Source organism: Panthera uncia, chromosome B4, assembly GCF_023721935.1.
Source record: "Panthera uncia isolate 11264 chromosome B4, Puncia_PCG_1.0, whole genome shotgun sequence".
Classification (NCBI taxonomy): Eukaryota; Metazoa; Chordata; class Mammalia; order Carnivora; family Felidae; genus Panthera; species Panthera uncia.
In genome coordinates, this window is record NC_064809.1 from 101,812,255 (window position 1) to 101,828,291 (window position 16,037).

Consider the following 16,037-nt stretch of genomic DNA (forward strand, 5'->3'; position numbering starts at 1 on the left):
GATTTTATTACTTTTTATTTCTATTTATTTATTTACTGCTAGTGTGGGAATGCTACTGATATTTGTGTACATATTTATATATGACTTTATTCAATTTACCAATGAATCTCAAGCATTCTTTATTTTTTGAAGTTTATTTTATTGATTTTGACAGAGAAAGAGAGAGAGAGAGAGAGAGAGAGAGAGAGAACACGGGAGGGGCAGAGACAGGGATAGAGAGAGAATCCCAAGCAGGCTCTGCACTATCAGCATGGAGCCTGATAAGAGGCTTGTTGACCTAAGTCGAAACAAGAGTTGGACACTTAACTGACTGAGCCACCCAGGCGCTCCCCGAGCATTCCTTATATTCCATGTGTTCTAGAGGCTCCTTGTTGCACATTAATATCAATTCCCCCATTCTTTAGCAACAGAACTTCTGCATACAGCCATATGACTAGAGAATGCACTTGTTGGTCTCCTTTACAGCTCAGAGTATTTGTTCAATGTAAACAAAAATCATGTGTGCTGCTTCCTTATCATGCCCCTAAAATTTATCTTTATATACATCTTTATCCCCTTCTTGCTGCCTAGAGTGATGACAACTATGGCAGGCACTTCAACCCAAAGTCATTGTGCGTGTGTGTATGTGTCGGTTGAGTCAATAAAAATTGTGATAAACTGTCAGTAAGAAAGGATAAAAACAACTTGTAGAAATGGATGTTATGAGTTAGAACCAGCTGTATATTTTAGAAGCACTATATTGAGTTTATATACAGATAAAATTAGTTACTTTGGTTGTTACAAGAAGTATGTCTAAGATGATGCACTATCCTTGTGATGAGTCTAATTCTGACATAAGTGGAAGGAGATTCTTTAAATTTCAAGGGAGCATGGCCCTGAGCAATGAATTTAATAACCATTAGGGTTTCTGTTACCATGGTCAGAAGTGTGAAAAGACAGTAGAGCACCTTGGTTGGAGCACCATGTTGGACTGGGGGCTTTGCTATAATGTGGTCATATTGGACAGATGGGCCCTACTTAATATTCTATCACAAATAGCCAGTAAAGCAAGGTGACTCAGGGTTCGATGTTAGCTTAGTCATACATGTAAATCAGAATACATATTAGAGCTGGATTATGGTCTGAATGACTAGAGGTAAGTTGGTTCAAACATTTATCTCATCAGTGTCCTCTTGCAGCAAATCAGGACTTAGATCTGCACCTGTTAATACTTCCACACTGAGCCTATAGGTGTCATCCTCTGAACCTTATGTTTGATACCTGAAATAGTGTTTTGAGCATGTTAATTTCAAGAAAAGTTTTTGGTGGAATTTAATCATACTTTCCAAATCATATCCCTAGAGTTTCTAACTAGCTTTGGGAAGAATGGTCCTGAGCATTTGCACAACATTTTAATCATCTCTTCATGGAACAAGTTTATATGTCTCCCAAATTATTCTCATTAGAGAAGTAAGAGCCATCACCATTTTGATTCTCAGCATGATATTTATCATTTATTGAGTATTTTTATATTGTGCTAGATTTTTTACTTTGTTATTTCATTCTTACAGGTTTGTAAGTAGTTATTGATCTCATTCATATTTTACTGATAGACACTCACAGATTTAAAAATGTTAACTGATTCATTAAAAAATATTTAGGGGCAATACTGGGTGGCTCAGTCAGTTAAGTGTCCAACTTCAGCTCATGGCATGATCTCACAGCTCATGAGTTCGAGCCTCACGTCGGGCTCTGTGCTGACAGCTCAGCACAGATTCTGTGTCGGATTCTGCTTCGGATTCTGTGTCTGCCTCTCTCTTTCTGCTCCTCCCTGCTCGCACTCTGTCTCCATCTCTCTCTCTCTCTCTCTCTCAAATATAAATAAACATTAAAAAATACTAACTGACTCAGGGAAAATCATATAGCTTATAAATGGCAGGCTAGAAAGCCAAACCTGTCTGTTTGCTTCAAAACCCATGGTTTTCCTCTACTATATCCTTCCTCTAGTTCTAATCTTAAGCTAACATAGGAATCAATTATAACACTTTTTCTTTTAAAGTGAATATAGCCAGGTCTCATGCTAACAATGGATAAGAATTTCTAGATATATTTATATTTTTCAAATGCTTTATAGGTGATGCTGGTTGAGAACTATTCAATTATGGTATATTTCCTCTCCATTTATTTACCTTTTTTAGTGACAGAATCCTATATATCAGAAATAACTGATTTAAAAAAAAAAGGACTAGAGCTTCAGCAGACTGCTTTTCTTCTAACGTTATAGTATTAACTTATTTTCTTCCTCCAACTGCTTTATTCAGCATACAAAAACATACAGAAACATTTGTGTGGGTACAAATCCATCCAATCATTTGGATAGATAATAGCTACACTTCCGGAAATCAATGGGGAATAACCAAAACCTTATGAAGAGTTTTAAAAAGTAAGGATCTGAAGAAATTAATGGAGCCAAGAAAACCCTAGTGGCTCAGTAATTTACTAGTTGTATATTTCAGGTGAGTTACCTCTAGCTTTAGAACCATGTTTCTGCATCTCTAAAATGGCTGTATGGTGTTGAGGCAATAATACGATCTCAATATATTTTCACTGTTAATAGCAATTACCTCATGATGTAGAGATCCATAAACCTGAGGAGAGGAGAGGCAAGTGATTGAATCTGCCTAAAAGAGAGTGTAAAAGCACCACTTTAGTGTTTGGCCCAGCCTAATGCCTCCAAAACAGTAGGTGCCCCCAAATATTTCTAATGACACTATAATCTGTTTTGCAATTTTCTCTTAAAAGACTGTATTTTCCCCTCTCTCCCTCTGTCATGCTTTTTCTGTTACAAAACTTTCTCAACAAATATTCTGATCCTGCTTATAAGTTACTATCCTCCTTATGTCCCACTGGCAGTGTTTTCTGGGTGAAAAATAACATATTTGCCTTATCAACACGTTACTAAATAAGGAGATATTATCAGCACTTAGTGTTTGTAAAAATCTTCAATTAAGACAGACAGTTAAGATAATTTATTGTTGTATAGTAAAGATTTTGGCCCAACCCTTAGCTTTTAGGAGGTGATCTGTGCCATGACTTCTAGGAATGTCTTTGTTTAGGGCAAGGTCTGGACATTGTAGTTCCTAGGATGGCACATACAATAGTCTTAAGTTGGGGGCCGATTATCCCAGAAAGACCAACCATATGATTTAGGAGGTTTTGCATCTTGACTTGGAGGCTGAGATCAGCCACATGGACAATCATGTTTATGTAAGGAAATCGTAATAAAAATCTACACATCAAAGCTTTGGTGAGCTTCTCTCGTTGGCAGGCTCTGTGCATATTGTTATGGACCAATTCTAGGAAGGTAATGCATCCTGAGAACAACAGAAACAGCCTCTGGAGCCCTCCTAGACTTTGCCCTATGCATTTGTTTCCTTGGCTGATTTTGATCTATATACTTTCCCTGTAATAAAACATAACCTGAGTGTAACAGCTCTTAGTGAGATCTATGAGTCTTTCTAGTGAATTACTGAATCTGAGAGTGGATTTTCAAATCCCTTGAACTTGCAGTTAGGATCAGAAGTGAGGCTAGTCTTGTAGGGGACTGTACCTTCAAACTTTGCAGTTTGGCTTAGTGCTGTTCTAAACATTTGTTTCCCCTCAAAATTCATATGCTGAAATCCCTCTGTCCTCTATTCCCCTGTGAGATGGTATTAAGAGGTGAGGCCTTTGAGAGTGATAAGTGCATTAGGGCTCAGCCCTTATGATTGGGATTAGTGTCATTATAAAAGAGAACTCAGAGGGGCACCTGGGTTTCTCAGTTGGCTAAGTGTCCGATTTGGGCTCAGGTCGTGATCTTGTGGTTCTTGAGTTCAAGCCCGTGTCAGGCTGTGTGCTGACAGCTCAGAGCCTAAAGCTTGCTTTAGATTCTGTCTTTCTCTCTCAAAATTAAACATTTAAAACAATTTTTAAAAAATAAATAAAAGCGAACCCAGAGGGCTCCCTTGCCCATTTAGCCATGTGAGTACACAGTGAGAAGACAGCCATCTTTGAACCAGGAGTGGGCTCTCAGCAGGCACCAAATTTGCCAGCATCTTGACTCTGGACACCTTAGCTCCCAGAACTATGAGAAATGATGTTTGTTGTTTAAACATCCAATGCTATGTTACAGCAGCCCAAATAGAGACAAACAGCATATGATAAATACTAGCTGATCAAATTTGTGATGTCTTCTGCTATTAAGTTTTTAAAAAGTATAATCATGAGCAGTCAAATTACTAATTACAAAAAAAAAGAAATTAAAGCAATTCATGCATCCTTTTTGTTCATCCATTTCCTTTCCTTCTTTAAAAAAAATTTTTTATTTATTTATTTTTTTTTGAGAGAGACGGAGACAGTACAAGTGGGTGAGGGGCAGAAAGAGACACAGAGAATCCCAAGCAGGCTCTGCACTGTCAGCTTGGAGACTGATGTGGGGCTTCAACTCATGAAACCATGAGATCATGACCTCAGCTGAAACCAAGAATCTGACACTTAACCGACTGAGCCACCCAGGCACCCCCATCCATTTCCTTTTAATGTCTCAAAAGTTCACCTACTTGAAACTTCCAAATTTCTCAACACTAATTTTTTTTTTGTTTGTTTTTCCCTGAAGAAAATGAAATGAGAATAAAGAAGTGCTATAAAAACTCTCTGATCTTCTTTAATATAATCTGAGGTCTCACATTTTCTACATTGAAAACATAGGGGCCAACACAACATTGCCATGCTATTTACTTCAGGGCACTAGTCAGAGTCACTGACACTTAAGTCTATACCAAGAAAAAACACTTAGATGCAAAGTTTAAAATCCAGTAATCTTATTTTTCCAAACTGCAAATATCTAGATGTTTAAATCTTTTCTATAGAGTTAATTGTTTAATTTCAATCCAATATTCAACAGTTTAAAAATTGACTAATTAGTTGATTTAATGTATGTTTTATTAATTTAGTTAACACCTATTTTTATCCCTGTCAATATAATGAAACTATGAATCTTGAACTCATCCATAAGAATATAACAAATATGAGGATGTCACGATGAATTTAGTTACTGGTAGAAGGCAAACTGTTTATTTAAAAATACAGTTTTCATACATAAAGACATTTTGTTATTAAGAGAAAGGCCATGCAGCCTAGTGGCTACTGTTAAACACTCCAATTTTGAGTCAGATATCCTGGCTCTGGATTCTTACTGACTAGTGATAACTCTCAAAATAATTCTATTAATTTCTCTAAGTCTCAATTTCCTCATTTGCAAAATGCTAGTAATATTTCTACTTCTCTCATAAATTAATTGGGATGATTAACTTAAAACTGTATGCATGTGTTTGGGTAGATATATAGTGCTCAGCAGGCACACAATCGTCTCTCAAAAAACTGTAGACTGCTGTTATTTTTACCAACTGCATAAATAAGTGAATTGCAAAGTAATTTATAAAATGCATGTTGTGCTACACAATCATCTTATGAATAAATGTTTATTTATCCAAGAAAAGGAGATTTAGTCCTGGGCATAAAAGAAAGTACTGTTATTTTGTTTACCATAAAGTTGAAATTGTCAGCAGAAAATATTTTTCATCTTCTCAACTAATAAGCAGCTGATATTGGCCTTTTGAGCCTTGCAATAGCAATACAAGTTTAGCACTTCAAGTTTACCAAGTACTCCCTTGTATATAATCTCATCCAAGTATCATGCCTTCTTTGAAAGATAGGCTGACACTCTGGAAAGCAGTGTGGAGGTTCCTCATAAAATTAAAAATAGACCTACCCTATGACCCAGCAATAGCACTGCTAGGAATTTACCCAAGGGATACAGGAGTACTGATGCATAGGGGCACTTGTACCCCAATATTTATAGCAGCACTCTCAACAATAGCCAAATTATGGAAAGAGCCTAAATGTCCATCAACTGATGAATGGATAAAGAAATTGTGGTTTATATACACAATGGAGTACTACATGGCATTGAGAAAGAACGAAATATGGCCCTTTGTGGCAACATGGATGGAACTGGAGAGTGTTATGCTAAGTGAAATAAGCCATACAGAGAAAGATAGATACCATATGTTTTCACTCTTATGTGGATCCTGAGAAAGTTAACAGAAACCCATGGAGGAGGGGAAGGAAAAAAAAAAGAGGTTAGAGTGGGAGAGAGCCAAAGCATAAAAGACTCTTAAAAACTGAGAACAAACTGAGGGTTGATGGGGGGTGGGAGGGAGGGGAGGGTGGGTAGTGGGTATTGAGGAGGGCACCTTTTGGGATGAGCACTGGGTGTTGTATGGAAACCAATTTGACGATAAATTTCATATATTGAAAAAAAAAAGAAAGATAAGCTGATCCCAAATTTATTAGTATTCTATTTCACAGATAAGAAAACTGAGCTGCAGAGAGAGTAAATAATTTGCCAGCAGTTACAAAATTAGAAAGTGATATTCTACGACTCAACTGGAATCTTTTTTTTTTCCTCTACCTTGTCGCCCACTAAATTTCAGTATTCCTTTTATATTTTTTAAAAGAGAAGTAATCTTTTTCAAATTTGTCAGCTTTAAAATTAATAAGAATGCTTTAGTAAACACATGGGTAACATAAAATGGGTCAATTTATGATGCTTATGATCAAAGTATTAATATCAAGCATGATCTTGCTGTTAAAAGATTAAAAAAAACCAGTTCATAATCTCCATATGCAAAGATAAAAAAGTCATTCCTGCTATCTTAGAAAAACAAATCCTATGCTTTCATCAGGGAAAAGATTCTAACCAAAATGGGAAAAAGAGTAAAAAAAAATTGGCAAACAGACTTCAAATGTTTCATACACAACAGGAGACAACTTTAACCTATATTTTAAACAATTGCTTCACACAGGTTTTGGAAATAGTAAAAACAGTGGGAGTAGCAAACAGCAATTTCTTTAGCTCTTTTCATTGTTGCATTTTAACATATGTTGTCATAAGACATCTTGACTTCCTTTTTTGGGGGGAAAGATTCTTTGTGTTGGAACAGTACAATTATCAACAGCAAAGAAGACATTTCCTACTGATGATAATAACGTGAGCAATTTACAATATCTACACTTATCTTTACAATACAGTATCATCATGAAGGATAATCTAGAAGTATAATAAGCAACTGTAGGCCTTTGTGAATAACAGTTGGTTTGACAATGCTGAAGCTTTGAGTTTACCAAAGTAAAGCAAAAAAAGGACATCATTCAACTATTATTAAACTCTTCAATGAAATAAAATCAATTAAGAACTACCCAATTTTCTAACCCAAAATGATACAACTCCAACAGGAATTATAGGTTTCCAATAAGTGAGTCTATCAGAAAGTCATAATAGTTTGCAGGCAAGCTAAAAATGTCACATTGGAGAGTTTTACATTGTCTTCAAGAGATAGAAGTTAGGGGCTGCAAGATGTCATCACTTTATGCAAACACTGCTGTCATTAAACAAATAGCATTTTCAGGTAAGTGTAGTGATAATGACTTGCTTCAAATGCTAATAAAACACAGAAAAACTTGTATTTGACTTTCTGTGAGAATGTTAATTCAAAATTGGTCATTGAATTTACTAATGACGAAAATAGTTTCATACATTTACTAATGGTGAAAATAAGCTAGTCAGCTGATTAGGCTATCTGGAATATGTAAACATGCAGGAAATTAGAAGGTTGTTGTAAGATTAATCATTTTTATGAAGGCAGTAATAGACATTCATCTCATGGAACTGGGAAAGAGAATGAAAAGAACCAAAAAACAAGTAGTTGGCAGAGTCTATCAAGATGAATAATTATGAATTTTATGAATCTGAAATAACTCAAGAACTTTTGCAGTGGTCTCTTATTTCTACATCTGGAGCCTTCCACTCACAGAAATGGCAGCTTTAATTTGAAGAGGAAAATGGCTTGGTCATTTCATTAAGTCTGCAAATAAATGATCACATAAGTTTAGATGAGTATTGCTATCAGTTCCCCCAAAGCAAATTTCTTTACTAAAGCTCTCTCACTTTCCACATTTTTCTGGATCATGTTCAGCTACTAAATTTCTTTCCAACTATGTAAATATAGCTAAGTTGCTCGTGGATTTTAGAAGCTTCCTGATTTTTACCCCTGTCAAATTTTAGAAAAGCATTTCACTTCTGGATTTATTCAAAGTGGCCAAAGTCATCTGAAACAACTTCAATTTCATATTCCTATTTCTTTCTTTCAAATTGTGATGTATAACAAACCTTGATACATTTACATAAGGAAACATCATGGTAGAATCCATGTTGTTTCAGTTTGTAAGTGTTGTGGAAGCCAGCAATTATAAGTTCACTGGGGAACTCAATGAGCATCTCCCCTGAGAGATTTTCCTTGTTTAATCTTTTTTTAAAAATATGTTTATTTATTTATTTTGAGAGAGAGAGAGAGAGAGACAGAATCCCACACAGGTTCTGTGCTGTCAGCCAGAGCCCAAGGCAAGGTTCAATCTCATCAACTGTGAGGTCATGACCTGAGCCAAAATCCAGAGTCAGATAGTTAACCAACCGAGCCACCCGGATGCCCCTTCATTGTTTGGTCCTACTGGCTCCTTGCCATATTCTACATTGTCTTATTTTAATTTTATTTAAGTTCATAAAAAGTATCTCTGTTCCCACCTCCCTTAGCAGAGGACCCTTATTTCCTTGGGAAAAAATATTTCTGATAAAATCTCTATGCCTTCTTTTCCCTCCAAATCAAACCCCTCCTTCATCTCTACACTACATATTCCATTCTCCCTTCTCCATTTCTCAGAGGAAAGAGTTCTACTACCTACAATAGATCTTGAAACCATGCCCATCCTCTATTGTGGGTGCCCATCAAAAATCGCTTCTCCTTTGTTTTTTCCTTGGCCGAAAGCTTTTTCAATAGGCTATTTCTCAATATTGCCTACCTTTTCAGCTTTTAACCTCTTCTCTCCTTCTTTGCCAAACTTCTCAGAAGAATATTACTCATCATCTCCATTTCTAAACTTATAATTGACTCATAAATTCTTTCCATCACAGCTATTCTCCTTCCATTATATTTTATTGAAACTGTCTTTGCAAACATTTCCAGAAACCTAATTGTAAATCTAATCACCCCATATTAAACATAATCTTTTATGTCTTCATAAGACATTTGACACTGTTGGCCATCTCCAATCTCTACACTTAAAACTCTCTTTCTCACTTTCTCTTTTTCTTTTTGCTTCACTTAAAAAAATAATATTTACTTATTTTTGAGAGACAGAGAGTGAGCAGGGGAGGGACAGAAAGAGAGGCAAACACAGAATCGAAAGCAGGTTCCAGGCTCTGAGCTGTCAGCACAGAGCCTGAGGTGGGGCTTGAACTCACAAACTGTGAGATCATGACATGAGCCAAAGTCCAATGCTTAACTGACTGAACTGCCCAGGTGCCCTTCTTTTTGCTTCATTAACTCTTGACTCAATTGAGTCTCACATCTCTCATTGCTCCTTCCCAGACTTTTGTTTGCTTTTTAAGGTAGGTTCTCCCTTTACCTGTATCTATTCACTGTCTCCATTCATTTCCATGGATTCCACAGAGTACTGGGTCTTATCCAAACCCAATACATCATTTCGATGACTTAATGATGTAATGTATTTAAAGCAATGGCCACAGTCCATGGTCCTACAAGTTTCCCAAATGTGAACTTGCTACCAGTAGCTCCTCTCACCATTCTGATCCAATATTCTGAATGCAAATGATACTTGATATACCCATGAAAGTTCTTTAATTTTTCCTTAGGAAATTAGACTCCCAGGATAAGGCTGGTTATAGAGGAAGTGAAATGAAATGCTAATTTCCTTAAGAAAATTCTAATTGAAAGTTGGTAAATTCACTGCTTGGAATAAACAACACAGAATGAAAGCAATATAAAAAAATTTATATAGTTCAGCCTACAATTCAATGTGCCAGTTCTTTTTATGTATAATGCAACCATGTAGAAAAGCTTTTAAAATAAGCACACCTGTACATTCAGTGAAAATTAGTCTGTCAATTAAGTTTTTACTGTAACTTCTAAATAATCCATTTTGTCTCATTTAATCAAATAATTTTAAGAGTATATGGGCTTCTGCTAAAAGAGAACACATTGTTAGGAAGTAATCTATTTATTCTTCTTTGCACTTCCCTTTATTGTACATTTGGTGTGTGTGTGTGTGTGTGTGTGTGTGTGTGTGTGTGTGTGGTTTTCCAATTTTAAGCAGTAACAAAAATACTCTGCAAGAAATAAAGGCTTTATTGTATTTTCTGTGTCTAAATAACCTGAACTCACTTTTGTAGGACAATGGCCTGGAAAATGTATTCAACGTTAACAATACAATCTACCTAAGTGGAGTTATTCAAAGAGGCATAAAATGACAGCAAATTTTTATTATGTATATATATTTATTTACAATATTATCTTGATTCTTTAATTTATATTATTTTCCATTACTAAAAGAACATAAAAAATGCCAGACTTGGTAATACCTCCATTCTACACAGTTCAGTATTTTCTGACACTAGTCCCTTGTTTCTTTCAAAAAATCATAGTGAGTTTTCAAAATCTGAACTATAAACATGGTACTTTGGCTATCATATACATTTTTTTACCTTTAACCTTTGGAGGTCCCACTGGTCTGCAAAATTGAAAATGTGATCACATTCCTTCCCTCCTTAATGACTCTTCATTGGCTCACTGTTGCCCAGGCTCCAGGCGTCCCTACCCAGATCTGCTATTTTCTGCAGCCTAGTCCCCATCCCTCCTCCTGCCTGCTTCCCTTCTTTTCCTCCAAGTCCATCTGGTAAGCTCTTTAAAGTCATCCTTCAAATTCTAGGTAATTTTTTTTTCTCTAGGAAGATTCTGAAATATTTTTCCACCTTTAGTGAGATACGATTGATAAATACATTGTGTAAGTTTAAGGCATACAAAACAGTAATTTGATATATGTACATATTTTGGAATGTTTACTACAATAAGGTTAGTTAATACATCACCTCCATCATCTCACATAATTACCATTTTTTAGTTGTTGCTGGTGAAAACATGTAACATCTCCTGTTCGAGCAAATCTTAAAATTTGCTGTATACAATACAGTATCATTAACTACAGCCACTATGGTATATGCATCAGATCTCCTAATCTTATTCCTTATAACAGAAAGTTTGTATCCTTGACAAACCTCTCCCATTTCTCCCACCCCTCCAGCCTGGGCAATCACCAAGCTACTCTATTTCTGTGAGTTCAACATTCTTAGATTCTACATATATAAGTAAGGTCTTACAATATTTCTTTGTCTGACTTGTTTCACTTAGTGTAATGTCTCAACATTCATCCATGTTATTGCAAATGGCAAAATTTCTCTAGGAAAACTTTTATAATACCATCTGCTTTTCCTCTTTTGTGCCCATACAACTGGTTACTCTGTTTTGTAATATTATAAAACCTTGTACTTACTCCCATTTTCACATTAGTCATATTGTATTATAATTAATTTCTTATTGTAGTAAGCTGTACCATTTACCATTTTAACCATTTTTAAGTGTAGAGGTTAGTGACATTAGGTATGATTACATTGTTATGCCATTGTTATACCACCATCCATCTTCAGAACTTTTTTCATATTCTCAAACTGAAACTCCATCCTCATAAATAATAACTTCCCACTATAATTTCTTTGTAACATGTCTATTTCCCATATTTGAGAGAACTACTGATTTATCAATGTCTGAGTTTTATTAATATATTGATATCTAGTACTTAATTCATTGCCTGGGAAACAGAAGATGCCCATTAAATGTTTGTTGAATTGAGGTGTCATGATCAAAATCACATAGCAGATAATTACATCAGCCAGCCATGCCAATCATGTCAGCTTTCAAGCTCTACTCCACTCTAACCTAACACTTTACAAAAAAAAAAAAACAAAAACAAAATAAAATAAAAAAGGAACATACTTTCAGTGGTTTTCACTTTACCAAAACAAAACAAAACAAAACAGAAATAAAACAAAGCCTTCAATGCTTTCTCATTTCATTTCTTTATTCTCATAACGTATGAATTTTACACTTCGTGTACGGCATTTAGGGCCCTCTTGAAATTGAGTCCTCCCCACCACCCCACTTTCTACTGCCACATCTTTTCACACCCAAATCCTTACCAACACAACATCATCCTTTACTCTTGAAATGGCCAATTTCAGGTTTTGTTTTGTTTTTTCCATACGCTCTGCTCAGCCTGAAACATTTTCCCCCTGTTTTAAAGCCAAATCATAGTTTTCCTTCAAGGGTGAGCCTTCTCTGATCCTTTGGTTCAGATAAATACCCTCTTCTCTCTGCTTTTTGGGCCTATATTTTTCATTTATTTAGTTTTGCACGACATTATATCTTACTTATGTTTACATGTTCGTCTTCATCACTTGAGGGAAAATTGCATGAAAATTTGCATTATGATTCACTTATTTTATTTTTTTCCTATTCTTCCTGTCAGAGACTTGGAATTTTCTGCACTTGGTGGTTACTCAATAATTGTATTTGGAAAGACATCTTGTTCATATAATCCATATAATCAATACATTGTGGTTTTTGAGCATGAAGGTTATTTAAACTTGAGTATTAAGGAAACAGCAAAAGAACAATGTGACAACACTGGTTAGAACAAATTCTATACAATGAAATTTGACAAATATATATTAATCATGAGGTTCATATCACTGTGGTGAATACAATAAATACAAATGAACAAGATGCAGTCCACTTTATCAGGGAACTAACCACTTAGGCTTAGACAGATATATAATTAACCCCAATAGTTGTTGAACAGTCATAATAAATGCTGCAGCAATGAGCTTTAGCAATTTAAACTAAAGAGTGATGACTGTTAGCAAGAAATCATAAAATATTTCATTAAAAAGGTAATGTCTGAACTTGAGTTTAAATGGGGAAATATGATTTCAGTGTGTGAATTGGGATTGTGGAAGCATTCCAAGAGAGACATTAGCATAAGATGCAGGAAAAATGTTGGCTGATTTCAAAAATAGTGAATACTATATTTTAACAAGACCTTAGAATGACTCAGTCAGGGCAGTAAGGGGGTGGGAGTTAGAGCTAGATTTGTAAGTTAGGACCATTGAAGAGATTCTTGATATATCCCTATATTATTAACATATGATAATACAGTATATCGTTATGTTATTAATGCACTAATATGCTATATATTACATATAAGTATATATTACACATTAGAATATGTTATTAAAAATAGTCACTATGATTAGAGCTTTGCTTAGCAGGTTTAACCTTGGGAGAATTATATAGCAGAAAAGGATAGGAGACAAGAATAAATAAAAATCTATAGTAATATTCCAAGTGAGAATTTATGAAGACCTGAACTATAGTGGTTTTAATGTATATGTAAAAAGAAGGGAGTAAATGAGTAGCCACAGTTAAATGGAGGGATTAGCACTGCCTGAATACAGAGAGTTAAGACAAATTCAGAGATAACAACATTTTCTAGTAGGAGAGAATGGCATATTAGGAGACATAACCTCTCTAGGTTCATCTGTAAAATAATAGCAGTACCAAACTTCCAGGATTATTCTGCTGATATATATGTATAATATAATGATGACAGAATAAACTACATTCTATCATTTTCTCAGACTCTACAATATATATATATATATATCTAGATATCTAGATATATAATATACATCTCAAGGTATCACTTTCAGTCTTAACCTCTGCTCTCTGATTTCTCCTTTCTGAATTTTGGAACTGAAACAATTCAGGAAAATGTTTGGATAGATTCCTTGCTATCTGGATGGTTATTATCACTACCAGAAACTCACAAATCAGATTCTGATAATGTGGTATCCTCACTTGTCAAGCTTGCTATATGAACTCAAGAAATGCACAGATTGAATTATAAGGGACACTTGTAAGTATTTTTAATTTTAATTTAAAATCTGAAGCAGCAAATGAAATTTTCCCCAACGCTTTGCTAATTTAGCCATATGCAGAATTTTGTTCTAGTACCTGGTTGTTTTTGGCTATGTTACATATTTTTGTTTGGTTCTTACGAATGTGTTCTTAAATAGTTTTCTTTTTTTCTATAAAAAATTGTCCTTTGTTTTCTAAAATATTTTCAGTTACTTCCTCTAATAATCAAACTTTACCTAGTTCCCCTTTCTAAAGCTGCCAATAGTATACATTTTTTCTAAGCTTATTTTGTCAGATTTCTAAATGTTTCTTATCATCAATACATGACGCCTTACTTATAAGAGATTTCATGTACCAACTGCTGTTCTAAGAACTCACACTGCAGGTGTCTTCTGATTTTTCTCTCTCTTTCTATTTTTGATTTTCATAGTGAAATATAAATTTCATTATGAAGTAAAAGTTGGTTTTTCCATGTACTCTCTCTTAAAATCATTAATTATTTATAAACAATTTATTGTTAGAAAACTAAGATAACTTTGCTACCCCTTTGCCCATCTGTGGATATGTGGCTTCCTAAGTAGGGAGTCTGGTTAAGCCACCTGGAAGTTAATAAAAATCAACAACAAAAATAAAACATATTGAAGTTAATAATGAGCACACAATTACTATCCTCTTATACAAATTATTTAAAACAAAACAAAAAGCATTCAGAAGGACGGCAGTAATTGTAGAATGATGTTAATGATTTAAAATATATTTAATTTACATATAAGAATCAAATGGACCATGCTGCCTATAAGAGACTACAAAAAAATTTGAGGCTAAAATGTTTAAGACAACCAGCAAAAGTCTTTCCTCTGCTTTGGTTCCCTCAAGTGTTGTTCTCCCATTTTATATCTAATTGAACTATTCAGTTGCCATTTCCGGAGCTAATTTTCAGCGCCTTACTTGAACTTGAGGGATATTTTTATCACAGCCTACATACTTTGGCCAAGGGGTCTCACCTCACCTTTGTTTATAACAGACAGAGGCTTTATTACTGTATGGTAAGCAAGGCTTTCATATTCGTAGTTGCCAAAGCTTTTGTTTCTCTACCCTTATTGATAAAATGTTTTGAGGGATGTACCCAAAATAAATGTACTTTTAAACATACATGAAAATCAAAATTAACAATGATAAAACACAAAATAAACAGACATTTAATATTTTCTTTCTGGACGTTCCAGGAATGCATATACCTGCTGTATAGGTAAAACCTATCCTTTCTCATAAAAAGACTGAGTACTTCTTGTCATCATCCATGATCTCAGAGGTTCTTTTCTTCTGTGATGACTAAGATGTACCAATCTCTTATTTCCCTTTGTTTCATTTATTTATTTATTTTTATTTATTTGAAGCCATCCAGTTTATGAAGCTGAACTGAATGCTTTGTCTATTTATTTTTTAACTATTATGCCACCATTTATGTTTTTAACACAGCTAGCATTTAGTTGACATGGAACTGATTGTCTCTGCAATTAAAAGTCCATTTTTTCTAAAGTTTAAGTTGTTAAACCCAGAACAAAGGCAAACTTTAAACTTGTTTTTTTTTTTTTTTTGGTTTAGCTTATTTTAAAGAACAAGGTGATTTGTACTAGAAAATCTTTTTCTAGTACATTTGTACATTTGTACTAAAAATGAAATTTTTAACATGCCTTAAAAACGTGTATTTGTGTGTGTAATGTAAATGCAAATATTATTGTAGTAAGAACGCCCTGATAATACTTATAATTAATGACATTAGCTGCCCACATATTTAATTATTTAAAATAAGAATATTTTGTAGAATTATTTTAGTATGTCCAACTAACCAATGCCAATATTTACCTTACTGGAATACATTTCTGGAGGAAAAAGTAGCCTTACAAGTATTCTCTCTCTTAGAGACAGAGAAAGAGATGGGTCGATTTTAGTGGCCTATACACATTATTGTTTATATATTTTAATATATTCTTTTACAGATATATAAATTATCTATATCTATATCTATATCTATATCTATATCTATATCTATCTATCTCTATATCTATCTAT

The 16,037-nt window shown here is 34.4% G+C and overlaps 1 protein-coding gene across 1 annotated transcript in view; it reads right to left on the reverse strand.

The window, feature by feature from the left end:
• PPFIA2 (PTPRF interacting protein alpha 2) overlaps positions 1–16,037 on the reverse strand; it is a 199,891-nt gene that overhangs the window by 166,175 nt on the left and 17,679 nt on the right. The window lies entirely within an intron of this gene.